Source organism: Leuresthes tenuis, unplaced genomic scaffold (genome assembly GCF_036924035.1).
Source record: "Leuresthes tenuis unplaced genomic scaffold, fLeuTen1.0.hap1 SCAF_9, whole genome shotgun sequence".
Lineage (NCBI taxonomy): Eukaryota > Metazoa > Chordata > Actinopteri > Atheriniformes > Atherinopsidae > Leuresthes > Leuresthes tenuis.
The window spans coordinates 19512085-19526412 of record NW_027325363.1 but is presented as its reverse complement, the minus strand read 5'-3'; the positions used below and the strand labels follow the sequence as shown (position 1 = coordinate 19526412).

The following is a 14328-nucleotide window of genomic DNA, read 5'->3' as shown; positions in this document are numbered from 1 at the left end:
TCTCTCTTTTTTCTCTTTCAAAAAACAGGCAGAACTGCAATAGAATGATAAAACCTGTCCTCTAGTTTGTACTCTATCTCCATCTTTCCAGCTGCTTAGCCCACCACCCTCTGGACTCAGGCTAATTGTGTTAGTCTGCACACTGAGAAAGATTTGAATAAATGGGGGATAAGGAGCAGCAGAAAGGGGATAGAGAACTGTCTGAGTGAAGTGTTTTTAATTATTCTGTCTGGATAAGGATGGCTTAAGACAGTGTTTTTCAGTTTGCATATATATCTATACTGATGTATTTTATTTTCATCATACTGGCTTAATTAAGGGAAGACACCACTTTATTGAGAGCGTAGTGTCCCAGGATCAGAAGTCAATTTATGAATGAACAAATTAAATCCTGTTTGCAATAAACTGAGCTTATGACTTTCATTCTTGACATTGATATCTGTGCTGATTTAAAACCTGTGCCATAAAGCTAGAGCCTAATTAATTTGCATGGTTAAACTCAAGTCTTTCCATGATGATTGACTGCTTATTTAGACAAAATGGCTTGGGACGAATGCATAAAATTTTTTAGATAAGATGGCAACGTGTTTCCAAAAACATAGGCTGTTTTTCGAAAGTAAGCCATTTACTGGACAGCCCTGTCGCCTCACAGCGTGAGAATTCCAGGTTCGATCCCCATCTGGGGCCTTTCTGTGTGGAGTTTGCATCTTCTCCCCGTGTATGCATGGGTTCTCTCCAGGTACTCCAGGCTTCCTCACACCGTCCAAAAACATGCACGTTATGTTAATTGGTGAGTCTAAATTTGTCCTTAGGAATGCTTGTGTGTGGTTGTTTGTCTCTGTGTGGCCCTGTGATGGACTGGCGACTTGTCCAGGGTTTACTTCGCCTCTTGCCCGATGACCGCTGGGATAGGCTCCAGCCCCCCCGGAACCTGCCTGATGGATTAAGCGGGTATAGAAAATGGATGGATGTAAAGCAGACTCATGGAAGAGAAAAATACAAAAATTGTGGCTTGATGGGCACAAGCCTATCCATGTTTCTAATGTTGCCATAGATATTTGGTGAAGAAAAACAGCAACTTTAAAAAAACATTTATTTAAAAAGATTAATTAGTTGGTCTGGTAATAGAAATTTTACAGAACACTTATAACTCTAAGCTCCTATGAAAAAAAAGCAGGTTCAAATAGGTATTATGACTTATATCAATGCTTCTAAAGTAATCAGTTTCAAGGAGTCATTTGAGGTGCATGTGAAAAAATGCTAACACATCATCAGGTCCACCTCCAAAATGCCATCTTTAAAATGGGTTTGACACTATATATATATCATAACAGTATCCATCCATCCATTTTCTAGGACTTGTTGAACCTATTCCAACTGACCAGGTGAGAAATGGGGTACAAATCCCAGAATGGTTTAGGCCCAAAATACATCTGTGACATGTTCAGAGATTATAAACCTAGCAGAGCTCTTAGATTCAAGGACTCAGGTCAGCTAGTCCAGTCCAGAGTCCAGACTAAACAGGGAGAAGCAGCATTTAGCTGTTATGTTGCAAACAAGTGGAACAAACTGCCAGTGGAGATTAAACTTTCACCAAATGTAGACATTTTTAAATCCAGGTTAAAAACATTTCTTTTCTCATGTGTCTATGCATGAAATCTGCACGGTATCTTTTAATTTATCTAGACTGTTGCTTATTTTTAAATCATTTTAATTCTCTTTAAATTCTTTTATGCATGTTTAATGCTTCTTCCACTTCCCGCTGTAATGCTTTTATTTTATGTAAAGCACTTTGAATTATTTTGTACATGAAATGTGCTATATAAATAAACTTGACTTGAGTTGACTTGACAATGTGGTTTTTGCTTGTTCTGCAGTGGGTTCCATGGGTACTCTCCACACTGGCTTCCTCCAAAAATATACTTGTTGGCTAATTGGTGATTCTTAATTGACCGTAGGAGTGAGCATGTATGGTTGTTTGTCTCTGTGTTGGGCATGTGATAGACTAGTGGCCTGTCCAGGCTTCCCTGCAACCCTGGACTGGATAAACAGGTATAGAAAACAGGTATAGATGCACATTTGAAATCATTGAAAGAAGTTTAGTAAGTATTTTCCTTAAGTTTACTTACTTTATCACTTACTTACTTATTCTCTTAAAGACCTTGAACAATTTTAGAACAGTAGCTATTGTAACAGTGGCTTGTAGTGCCATCTCCCAATTACCATTTTATTTATAGCAACATCAATGTTAATTTTTTACGTATTCTAATTGTATTATTTGTAACTTTTACTAAGGTATAACGAGTCAAACAACCAGTGCATGAACAGGGCCACTTCAGAAGTCAATGAGATATTAGCAGTGGCCAATGCCTTTCTGGCATCACCAACAACATAAAATAATTACTCCCCGTCTTGAAAATTTGCCATGTTTTGCTCTTTGGCTCCCCATATAGTTGTATGATGTAACACCACTGTTAAAATGACATATCTTTGTCTCAGACCTGCACATTGACAACGATAAATGCAGATTTGTTGTCCTGCTGAAGAGGCTGACAAACATACCTACAGGCTGGAAACCAAAGCTATGAGCTATGGCATGTCAGCCCCCCGTCTGCTCCAGCACAGTTTCAAACTTCTCCAGTATTGCTTTAATACAGAGTTATTTCATGTGTTTGATATATCAACAGAGTAGTTTAACGCAATATATTTTGGGCTGTCAGCTCTCATATTTATCTGCAAGAGGAAACGAATTACACATTGGATAGACTTTGTCACATGAACTGCTAGTGACAAAGATGGAAAGAAATATTATTTTGCTGTGACTTTACTTTGTTACCCCCTATTGCAAAATTAGAATTCTTCAGAATGTTTCACAGTAACAGTGATGCCTTTTATTTAATTAAACAGCTATAAAATCAGGGTCTGAAGCATATCAACCTTAAAATAAGGACATTAATCCTGCCAGTGAAACACAGTTGACAGAATGAAGACTATAAACTTGCTATTAATACGCATAATTTTTCCATTGATATATGCCCCTTGTCCCAACACAGCAATGAAGACCCTTCCATATATATCACTATTAAATATAAAGCTGTGCATGGCAGACATATCAGCAATAATGAAGACTCAGAGATAAATGTGCTGCTGCTCAGTCTGTCTGCAAGCACATATTATGCGTGTGCAATGTGTGTGCAGCAGGAGGAGGTCCTTATTGAGTCATAATCACAAAGAATGACTGACTGCGCTGGCAGGGGTGGATGCTGTGTCTTTGTGTTGCTATGAGTACAGTTTGTGAGTTTTACTACACCGTATGTGTACCGGTTGTGGCACCCTCAAGCTGTGGCTTAGGATGGGATTATAGTTTTTGTTGAGCTTGATAGTGAACATCTGTAAACTACAATGAGATTAAGAGGATGACAATACTGATTTCAGCGTGACACAGAGCTGATGAAAAATAGAAAGTGGATTTATATGAAGCCTTCACTTATTAGCTTAGTATTTCAACAATTTGATAAATACGGAAGAGCAAAGGCACTGGAATCAAATTCTATTATTTACTTATTTACTTACTGTAATCAAACCAGTATGTGTTTGAAGCGTTAGCACAAACACAAACAAAGTGCTTTGCTTGGTCTATTCCATGTCAGAAATCTTCTGAAGGGCATACAGTGTAAATCTGAGTTGAGCTGATGTTACGCAATGAACTTGGGTATCCCATACGGCCTACGTTCAAGCTATACACAACGATGATAGACTTGAATGAGTGACTTCAATCCTGCTTAGTCATTACAGCAAATGATAAAATAATTGCACTGAAAGCAGTCATTTGACTGAAAGTCTTTCAACTCACCTACTAAAAAAAAATAATTGGTCTTCAAATCCCCATACTGGCCACATTTTCTCAGACATCTGCAACAACAGAAGTAGGGACTCTGCCAAAATCACCCTTGAGTAGAAGGTGGTTTCATTCTCTTGCATTAGCAATCTCATTCTTTCACTCTCAACAAAAAACTCTTCCTTGCTCCACTTGCTCTTTGAAACACTTATTCTCAGTATATAATATAATCCCTATATAGACCAGTGAACAGTACTGACCAACATGCCATTGGGGTCATCAGGTGGGAACCTCCTTTCATCAGTGTGTCGTCTAGTTTGGCCCAAGACACCTCCAAGAGCAAGAAATTGATCACTGGCATCCCAGAGTTACTCCCCTAACGCCAGCCGTCACTGCTCCTCATACCTCAACAACCATCTTTTCTTCCACAACCACAAGCTACCCCAGCCTCTCAACACCTGCAAACCCGTCATAGCAGGGTGGGGATACAAATCCTGGTTCGAGTAGGGGGTTTTTGGACTGCCTCAGAGGTCCTAACACTACCTAACACCTTCTGTCAGGTCCGAACACTTTCCTAACCAGGTCCGAACACTTTCCTAACCAGGTCCGAACACTTTCCTAACGACATCAAAGAGTTCCTAACGAGGTCCGAACACAGGTCCGAACGAGCATATACGTCACTAAAAATGGGGCAAAAGGGACAAGTGACGTGACCTTGGAGGGGGCGCGGTTAACGCTTTAGAGTGTCGGCCATGTTTTCCTTCGCATACACTTGTGACAAGCACGAGAACAAGGTTTGTAAACTTGATTAATATTCATAAAAGTAACGCCATATATAAGCCGAATGTTAAACCGTGGGACAAACAATATGCACTTTAATTTTTAGTCCTTTCGGCTCTTTATCCAAGTTGTATTTCAACTTCCTTGTAACGTAGCCATTTTGCCAATAGAAGTTCTGCCTGTAATAGCGTCGCTGTTCATACCGGCTTTGTGTGGTGACGGTGGGGATGTTAGTGATACGACAGAATCAGAAGACAAATAGTAACTTATTTCTTTTGCTTATTTGCCGTATAACCTCTGCCGATTCCTCGGGGAAAGCCTTAAGATGTGAACTATCTGTTTTGCATTTATTGTCCGTCAGTGCAATAGTAATTCGTCGGCTATCTGTGGCGTTTTCACCACTCTGGTAACGGAGCCTGGTTATGTGTTTGAGCAGAGCAGACAGATGTGTCCAGATGTATTAACCCTTGTATTCTGGTCATATTTTTGTTACTCAGGCAATCTTTGTTGGTCTGGTGGACCCGCTCCATTTTTGGGGTTTTTAATTCAACACAATCAAACAATTTTATGTTAAAATACTCTACAGATGTTTACTTCATCCCAATTACAAGCAATATAAACAACATACATGATTAACATGTAATATAATCACATTTATGTATTAAAGTGCAATTCGTTTTTTTCAATAAAATATGATTAAAAAAATAGAAAGGATGGAAAACATTCAAGAAATGTGCAAATGAAGCAAGTTTTTTTGGTATAACTATCATGTATTATTCATTTACTTAAATGGTAAGAAATGGAGAACTGTCATACCGATTGGTCTGTTCCTTAGCCCCTTTGATAATTGGGAAAATACAAATGCACATAGTATGTGCTCTGTCATTGTTCATTTAACAAAAACTCAAAGGTGCCCACTGAAAGGTGTATCGTTTTGGTTGAGGTCTGGAACTAAACTGTGCATTGCTAAACCCTGGTTCTTTTTGTTTTTCAGTCATTCTGTTGTACACCATCTATTGGTCTACCAAAAGGCCAGAAAGTTTAAGGCGATGGATAAGAAATGGTGAACCGTCATACCGAAAGAATAATAATGTCTGTTGACGTATGCTTTTTTTTAACCTTTTGATGTATGTTACCAAGTTGTTGTGGCCGAGAGGTTAAGGCGATGGATTCGAAATCCGTTGGGGTTTCCCCGCGCAGGTTCGAGTCCTGCCAACAACATTGATTCTCTTAACTCAGGGTTGCTGTTTGCCAAACTGACCTGTTGCCTTAAATGGTAAGAAATGGAGAACCGTCATACCGAAAGCAGAACACATGCTCCTTTCTCGACTCCGAGGATATTACACAATTGGTCTGTTCCTTAGCCCCTTTGATAATTGGGAAAATACAAATGCACATAGTATGTTCTCTGTCATTGTTCATTTAACAAAAACTCTAGTGACTGTAAAACTACCTTAAATGCCTTGGGGCTTTCAATGGCGCGCACTGAAAGTTGTATCGTTTTGCTTGAGGTCTGGAACTAAACTGTGCATTGCTAAACCTTGGTTCTTTTTGTTTTCCAGTCAATCTGTTGTAGACCATCTATTGGTCTACCAAAAGGCCAGAAAGTTGTCGTGGCAGAGAGATTAAGGCGATGGATAAGAAATGGAGAACCGTCATACCGAAAGAAGAACACATGCTCCTTTCTCGACTCCTAGGATATTAAACAATTGGTCTGTTCCTTTGCCCCCTTGATAATTAGGAAAATACAAATGCACATAGTATGTTCTCTGTCATCGTTTAACAAAATTTCAGTGTCTATAGAAATCGTGTCATTGGCGCCCATTTCAATGGCGCCAATGCTGAAATACCATGGAGGTTAAAATGGTGAGTCGAAGTGCTCTCCAAGCTGATGACTTGGGTTTGACTCCCAAGCCATTGCACAGGACTTTGGTCAAGGCGATGTTTTTCAGTCATTCTGTCGTAGACTATCTGTTGCCGTATATGCTTATATTCAATGGAGGTATAATTGCTTGTAGAACTAATATCTGTTGACGTATGCTTTTTTTTAACCTTTTGATGTATGTTACCAAGTTGTTGTGGCCGAGAGGTTAAGGCGATGGATTCGAAATCCGTTGGGGTTTCCCCGCACAGGTTCGAGTCCTGCCAACAACGTTGATTCTCTTAACTCAGGGTTGCTGTTTGCCAAACTGACCTGCTGCCTTAAATGTTAAGAAATGGAGAACCGTCATACCGAAAGCAGAACACATGCTCCTTTCTCGACTCCTAGGATATTAAACAATTGGTCAGTTCCTTTACCCCCTTGATAATTAGGAAAATACAAATGTTGCTAAACCTTGGTTCTTTTTGTTTTCCAGTCATTCTGTTGTAGACCATCTATTGGTCTACCAAAAGGCCAGAAAGTTGTCGTGGCCAAGAGATTAAGGCGATGGATTAGAAATCCATTGGGGTTTCCCCACGCAGGTTGGAGTCCTGCCAACAACATTGATTCTCTTAACTCAGGATTGCTGTTTGCCGAACTGACCGGCTTCTTTAAGTGGAGAACCGTCATACCGAAAGCAGAACACATGCTCCTTTCTAGACTCCGAGGATATTACACAATTGGTCTGTTCCTTAGCCCCTTTGATAATTGGGAAAATACAAATGCACATAGTATGTTCTCTGTCATTGTTCATTTAACAAAAACTCTAGTGTCTGTAAAACTACCTTAAATGCCTTGGGGCTTTCAATGGCGCCCACTGAAAGGTGTATCGTTTTGGTTGAGGTCTGGAACTAAACTGTGCATTGCTAAACCTTGGTTCTTTTTGTTTTCCAGTCATTCTGTTGTAGACCATCTATTGGTCTACCAAAAGGCCAGAAAGTTGTCGTGGCAGAGAGATTAAGGCAATGGATAAGAAATGGAGAACCGTCATACCGAAAGAAGAACACATGCTCCTTTCTCGACTCCTAGGATATTAAACAATTGGTCTGTTCCTTTGCCCCCTTGATAATTAGGAAAATACAAATGCACATAGTATGTTCTCTGTCATCGTTTAACAAAAATTCAGTGTCTATAGAAATCGTGTCATTGGCGCCCATTTCAATGGCGCCAATGCTGAAATACCATGGAGGTTAAAATGGTGAGTCGAGCTGCTCTCCAAGCTGATGACTTGGGTTTGACTCCCAAGCCATTGCACAGGACTTTGGTCAAGGCGATGTTTTTCAGTCATTCTGTCGTAGACTATCTGTTGCCGTATATGCTTATATTCAATGGAGGTATAATTGCTTGTAGAACTAATATCTGTTGACGTATGCTTTTTTTTTAACCTTTTGATGTATGTTACCAAGTTGTTGTGGCCGAGAGGTTAAGGCGATGGATTCGAAATCCGTTGGGGTTTCCCCGCGCAGGTTCGAGTCCTGCCAACAACGTTGATTATCTTAACTCAGGGTTGCTGTTTGCCAAACTAACCTGCTCCCTTAAATGGTAAGAAATGGAGAACCGTCATACCGAAAGCAGAACACATGCTCCTTTCTCGACTCCTAGGATATTAAACAATTGGTCAGTTCCTTTACCCCCTTGATAATTAGGAAAATACAAATGTTGCTAAACCTTGGTTCTTTTTGTTTTCCAGTCATTCTGTTGTAGACCATCTATTGGTCTACCAAAAGGCCAGAAAGTTGTCGTGGCCAAGAGATTAAGGCGATGGATTAGAAATCCATTGGGGTTTCCCCACGCAGGTTGGAGTCCTGCCAACAACGTTGATTCTCTTAACTCAGGATTGCTGTTTGCCGAACTGACCGGCTTCTTTAAGTGGAGAACCGTCATACCGAAAGCAGAACACATGCTCCTTTCTAGACTCCGAGGATATTACACAATTGGTCTGTTCCTTAGCCCCTTTGATAATTGGGAAAATACAAATGCACATAGTATGTTCTCTGTCATTGTTCATTTAACAAAAACTCTAGTGTCTGTAAAACTACCTTAAATGCCTTGGGGCTTTCAATGGCGCCCACTGAAAGGTGTATCGTTTTCGTTGAGGTCTGGAACTAAACTGTGCATTGCTAAACCCTGGTTCTTTTTGTTTTTCAGTCATTCTGTTGTACACCATCTATTGGTCTACCAAATGGCCAGAAAGTTGTCATGGCCGAGAGTTTAAGGCGATGGATAAGAAATGGAGAACCGTCATACCGAAAGAGTAATAATATCTGTTGACGTATGCTTTTCTTTGAACCTTTTGATCTATGTCAGCAAGTTTTTGTGGCCGAGAGGTTAAAGCGATGGATTAGAAATCCATTGGGGTTTCCCCGCGCAGGTTCCAGTCCTGCCAACAACGTTGATTCTCTTAACTCAGGATTGCTGTTTGCCTAATTGACCTGTTGCCATAAATGGTAAGAAATGGAGAACCGTCATACCGATTGGTCTGTTCCTTAGCCCCTTTGATAATTGGGAAAATACAAATTCACATAGTATGTTCTCTGTCATTGTTCATTTAACAAAAACTCTAGTGTCTGTAAAACTACCTTAAATGCCTTGGGGCTTTCAATGGCGCCCACTGAAAGGTGTATCGTTTTGGTTGAGGTCTGGAACTAAACTGTGCATTGCTAAACCCTGGTTCTTTTTGTTTTCCAGTCATTCTGTTGTAGACCATCTATTGGTCTACCAAAAGGCCAGAAAGTTGTCGTGGCAGAGAGATTAAGGCGATGGATTAGAAATCCATTGGGGTTTCCCCGCGCAGGTTACAGTCCTGCCAACAACGTTGATTCTCTTAACTCAGGGTTGCTGTTTGCCAAACTGACCTGCTCCCTTAAATGGTAAGAAATGGAGAACCGTCATACCGAAAGCAGAACACATGCTCCTTTCTCGACTCCTAGGATATTAAACAATTGGTCAGTTCCTTTACCCCCTTGATAATTAGGAAAATACAAATGTTGCTAAACCTTGGTTCTTTTTGTTTTCCAGTCATTCTGTTGTAGACCATCTATTGGTCTACCAAAAGGCCAGAAAGTTGTCGTGGCCAAGAGATTAAGGCGATGGATTAGAAATCAATTGTGGTTTCCCCACGCAGGTTGGAGTCCTGCCAACAACGTTGATTCTCTTAACTCAGGATTGCTGTTTGCCGAACTGACCGGCTTCTTTAATTGGAGAACCGTCATACCGAAAGCAGAACACATGCTCCTTTCTAGACTCCGAGGATATTACACAATTGGTCTGTTCCTTAGCCCCTTTGATAATTGGGAAAATACAAATGCACATAGTATGTTCTCTGTCATTGTTCATTTAACAAAAACTCTAGTGTCTGTAAAACTACCTTAAATGCCTTGGGGCTTTCAATGGCGCCCACTGAAAGGTGTATCGTTTTGGTTGAGGTCTGGAACTAAACTGTGCATTGCTAAACCCTGGTTCTTTTTGTTTTTCAGTCATTCTGTTGTACACCATCTATTGGTCTACCAAATGGCCAGAAAGTTGTCATGGCCGAGAGTTTAAGGCGATGGATAAGAAATGGAGAACCGTCATACCGAAAGAATAATAATATCTGTTGACGTATGCTTTTCTTTGAACCTTTTGATCTATGTCAGCAAGTTTTTGTGGCCGAGAGGTTAAGGCGATGGATTAGAAATCCATTGGGGTTTCCCCGTGCAGGTTCCAGTCCTGCCAACAACGTTGATTCTCTTAACTCAGGATTGCTGTTTGCCGAACTGACCTGTTGCCATAAATGGTAAGAAATGGAGAACCGTCATACCGATTGGTCTGTTCCTTAGCCCCTTTGATAATTGGGAAAATACAAATACACATAGTATGTTCTCTGTCATTGTTCATTTAACAAAAACTCTAGTGTCTGTAAAACTACCTTAAATGCCTTGGGGCTTTCAATGGCGCCCACTGAAAGGTGTATCGTTTTGGTTGAGGTCTGGAACTAAACTGTGCATTGCTAAACCCTGGTTCTTTTTGTTTTTCAGTCATTCTGTTGTACACCATCTATTGGTCTACCAAATGGCCAGAAAGTTGTCATGGCCGAGAGTTTAAGGTGATGGGTAAGAAATGGAGAACCGTCATACCGAAAGAATAATAATATCTGTTGACATATGCTTTTCTTTGAACCTTTTGATCTATGTCAGCAAGTTTTTGTGGCCGAGAGGTTAAGGCGATGGATTAGAAATCCATTGGGGTTTCCCCGCGCAGTTTCCAGTCCTTCCAACAACGTTGATTCTCTTAACTCAAGGTTGCTGTTTGCCAAACTGACCTGTTTCCTTAAATGGTAAGTAATGGAGAACCGTCATACCGAAAGCAGAACACATGCTCCTTTCTCGACTCCGAGGATATTACACAATTGGTCTGTTCCTTAGCCCCTTTGATAATTGGGAAAATACAAATGCATATAGTATGTTCCTTGTCATTGTTCATTTAACAAAACTCTAGTGTCTGTAAAACTACCTTAAATGCCTTGGGGGTTTCAATGGCGCCCACTGAAAGGTGTATCGTTTTGGTTGAGGTCTGGAACTAAACTGTGCATTGCTAAACCCTGGTTCTTTTTGTTTTTCAGTCATTCTGTTGTACACCATCTATTGGTCTACCAAATGGCCAGAAAGTTGTCATGGCCGAGAGTTTAAGGCGATGGATAAGAAATGAAGAACCGTCATACCGAAAGAATAATAATATCTGTTGACGTATGCTTTTCTTTGAACCTTTTGATCTATGTCGGCAAGTTTTTGTGGCCGAGAGGTTAAGGCGATGGATTAGAAATCCATTGGGGTTTCCCCGCGCAGGTTCCAGTCCTGCCAACAACGTTGATTCTCTTAACTCAGGATTGCTGTTTGCCGAACTGACCTGTTGCCATAAATGGTAAGAAATGGAGAACCGTCATACCGATTGGTCTGTTCCTTAGCCCCTTTGATAATTGGGAAAATACAAATACACATAGTATGTTCTCTGTCATTGTTCATTTAACAAAAACTCTAGTGTCTGTAAAACTACCTTAAATGCCTTGGGGGTTTCAATGGCGCCCACTGAAAGGTGTATCGTTTTGGTTGAGGTCTGGAACTAAACTGTGCATTGCTAAACCCTGGTTCTTTTTGTTTTTCAGTCATTCTGTTGTACACCATCTATTGGTCTACCAAATGGCCAGAAAGTTGTCATGGCCGAGAGTTTAAGGCGATGGATAAGAAATGGAGAACCGTCATACCGAAAGAATAATAATATCTGTTGACGTATGCTTTTCTTTGAACCTTTTGATCTATGTCAGCAAGTTTTTGTGGCCGAGAGGTTAAGGCGATGGATTAGAAATCCATTGGGGTTTCCCCGCGCAGGTTCCAGTCCTGCCAACAACGTTGATTCTCTTAACTCAGGGTTGCTGTTTGCCGAACTGACCTGCTGCCTTAAATGGTAAGAAATGGAGAACCGTCATACCGAAAGCAGAACACATGCTCCTTTCTCGACTCCTATAATATTAAACAATTGGTCAGTTCCTTTACCCCCTTGATAATTAGGAAAATACAAATGTTGCTAAACCCTGTTTCTTTTTGTTTTTCAGTCATTCTGTTGTACACCATCTATTGGTCTACCAAATGGCCAGAAAGTTGTCATGGCCGAGAGTTTAAGGCGATGGATAAGAAATGGAGAACCGTCATACCGAAAGAGTAATAATATCTGTTGACGTATGCTTTTCTTTGAACCTTTTGATCTATGTCAGCAAGTTTTTGTGGCCGAGAGGTTAAGGCGATGGATTAGAAATCCATTGGGGTTTCCCCGCGCAGGTTCCAGTCCTGCCAACAACGTTGATTCTCTTAACTCAGGATTGCTGTTTGCCGAACTGACCTGTTGCCATAAATGGTAAGAAATGGAGAACCGTCATACCGATTGGTCTGTTCCTTAGCCCCTTTGATAATTGGAAAAATACAAATGCACATAGTATGTTCTCTGTCATTGTTCATTTAACAAAAACTCTAGTGTCTGTAAAACTACCTTAAATGCCTTGGGGCTTTCAATGGCGCCCACTGAAAGGTGTATCGTTTTGGTTGAGGTCTGGAACTAAACTGTGCATTGCTAAACCCTGGTTCTTTTTGTTTTTCAGTCATTCTGTTGTACACCATCTATTGGTCTACCAAATGGCCAGAAAGTTGTCATGGCCGAGAGTTTAAGGCGATGGGTAAGAAATGGAGAACCGTCATACCGAAAGAATAATAATATCTGTTGACATATGCTTTTCTTTGAACCTTTTGATCTATGTCAGCAAGTTTTTGTGGCCGAGAGGTTAAGGCGATGGATTAGAAATCCATTGGGGTTTCCCCGCGCAGTTTCCAGTCCTTCCAACAACGTTGATTCTCTTAACTCAAGGTTGCTGTTTGCCAAACTGACCTGTTTCCTTAAATGGTAAGTAATGGAGAACCGTCATACCGAAAGCAGAACACATGCTCCTTTCTCGACTCCGAGGATATTACACAATTGGTCTGTTCCTTAGCCCCTTTGATAATTGGGAAAATACAAATGCATATAGTATGTTCCTTGTCATTGTTCATTTAACAAAACTCTAGTGTCTGTAAAACTACCTTAAATGCCTTGGGGGTTTCAATGGCGCCCACTGAAAGGTGTATCGTTTTGGTTGAGGTCTGGAACTAAACTGTGCATTGCTAAACCCTGGTTCTTTTTGTTTTTCAGTCATTCTGTTGTACACCATCTATTGGTCTACCAAATGGCCAGAAAGTTGTCATGGCCGAGAGTTTAAGGCGATGGATAAGAAATGGAGAACCGTCATACCGAAAGAATAATAATATCTGTTGACGTATGCTTTTCTTTGAACCTTTTGATCTATGTCAGCAAGTTTTTGTGGCCGAGAGGTTAAGGCGATGGATTAGAAATCCATTGGGGTTTCCCCGCGCAGGTTCCAGTCCTGCCAACAACGTTGATTCTCTTAACTCAGGATTGCTGTTTGCCGAACTGACCTGTTGCCATAAATGGTAAGAAATGGAGAACCGTCATACCGATTGGTCTGTTCCTTAGCCCCTTTGATAATTGGGAAAATACAAATACACATAGTATGTTCTCTGTCATTGTTCATTTAACAAAAACTCTAGTGTCTGTAAAACTACCTTAAATGCCTTGGGGCTTTCAATGGCGCCCACTGAAAGGTGTATCGTTTTGGTTGAGGTCTGGAACTAAACTGTGCATTGCTAAACCCTGGTTCTTTTTGTTTTTCAGTCATTCTGTTGTACACCATCTATTGGTCTACCAAATGGCCAGAAAGTTGTCATGGCCGAGAGTTTAAGGCGATGGATAAGAAATGGAGAACCGTCATACCGAAAGAATAATAATATCTGTTGACGTATGCTTTTCTTTGAACCTTTTGATCTATGTCAGCAAGTTTTTGTGGCCGAGAGGTTAAGGCGATGGATTAGAAATCCATTGGGGTTTCCCCGCGCAGGTTCCAGTCCTGCCAACAACGTTGATTCTCTTAACTCAGGGTTGCTGTTTGCCGAACTGACCTGCTGCCTTAAATGGTAAGAAATGGAGAACCGTCATACCGAAAGCAGAACACATGCTCCTTTCTCGACTCCTATAATATTAAACAATTGGTCAGTTCCTTTACCCCCTTGATAATTAGGAAAATACAAATGTTGCTAAACCCTGTTTCTTTTTGTTTTTCAGTCATTCTGTTGTACACCATCTATTGGTCTACCAAATGGCCAGAAAGTTGTCATGGCCGAGAGTTTAAGGCGATGGATAAGAAATGGAGAAC

At 40.7% G+C, this 14328-nt stretch overlaps 3 non-coding genes across 3 annotated transcripts; all 3 read left to right on the top strand.

Moving 5' to 3' along the window:
* Positions 1-5757: 5757 nt before the first annotated feature.
* On the top strand, positions 5758-5839 carry trnas-cga (transfer RNA serine (anticodon CGA)). The gene has a single exon. It is a non-coding gene; the product is annotated as a tRNA-Ser (tRNA).
* An 851-nt stretch (positions 5840-6690) lies between these two features.
* trnas-cga (transfer RNA serine (anticodon CGA)) lies at positions 6691-6772 on the top strand. The gene has a single exon. It is a non-coding gene; the product is annotated as a tRNA-Ser (tRNA).
* Positions 6773-7944: 1172 nt separating this feature from the next.
* On the top strand, positions 7945-8026 carry trnas-cga (transfer RNA serine (anticodon CGA)). Its single transcript has one exon. It is a non-coding gene; the product is annotated as a tRNA-Ser (tRNA).
* The last annotated feature ends 6302 nt before the right edge of the window (positions 8027-14328 follow it).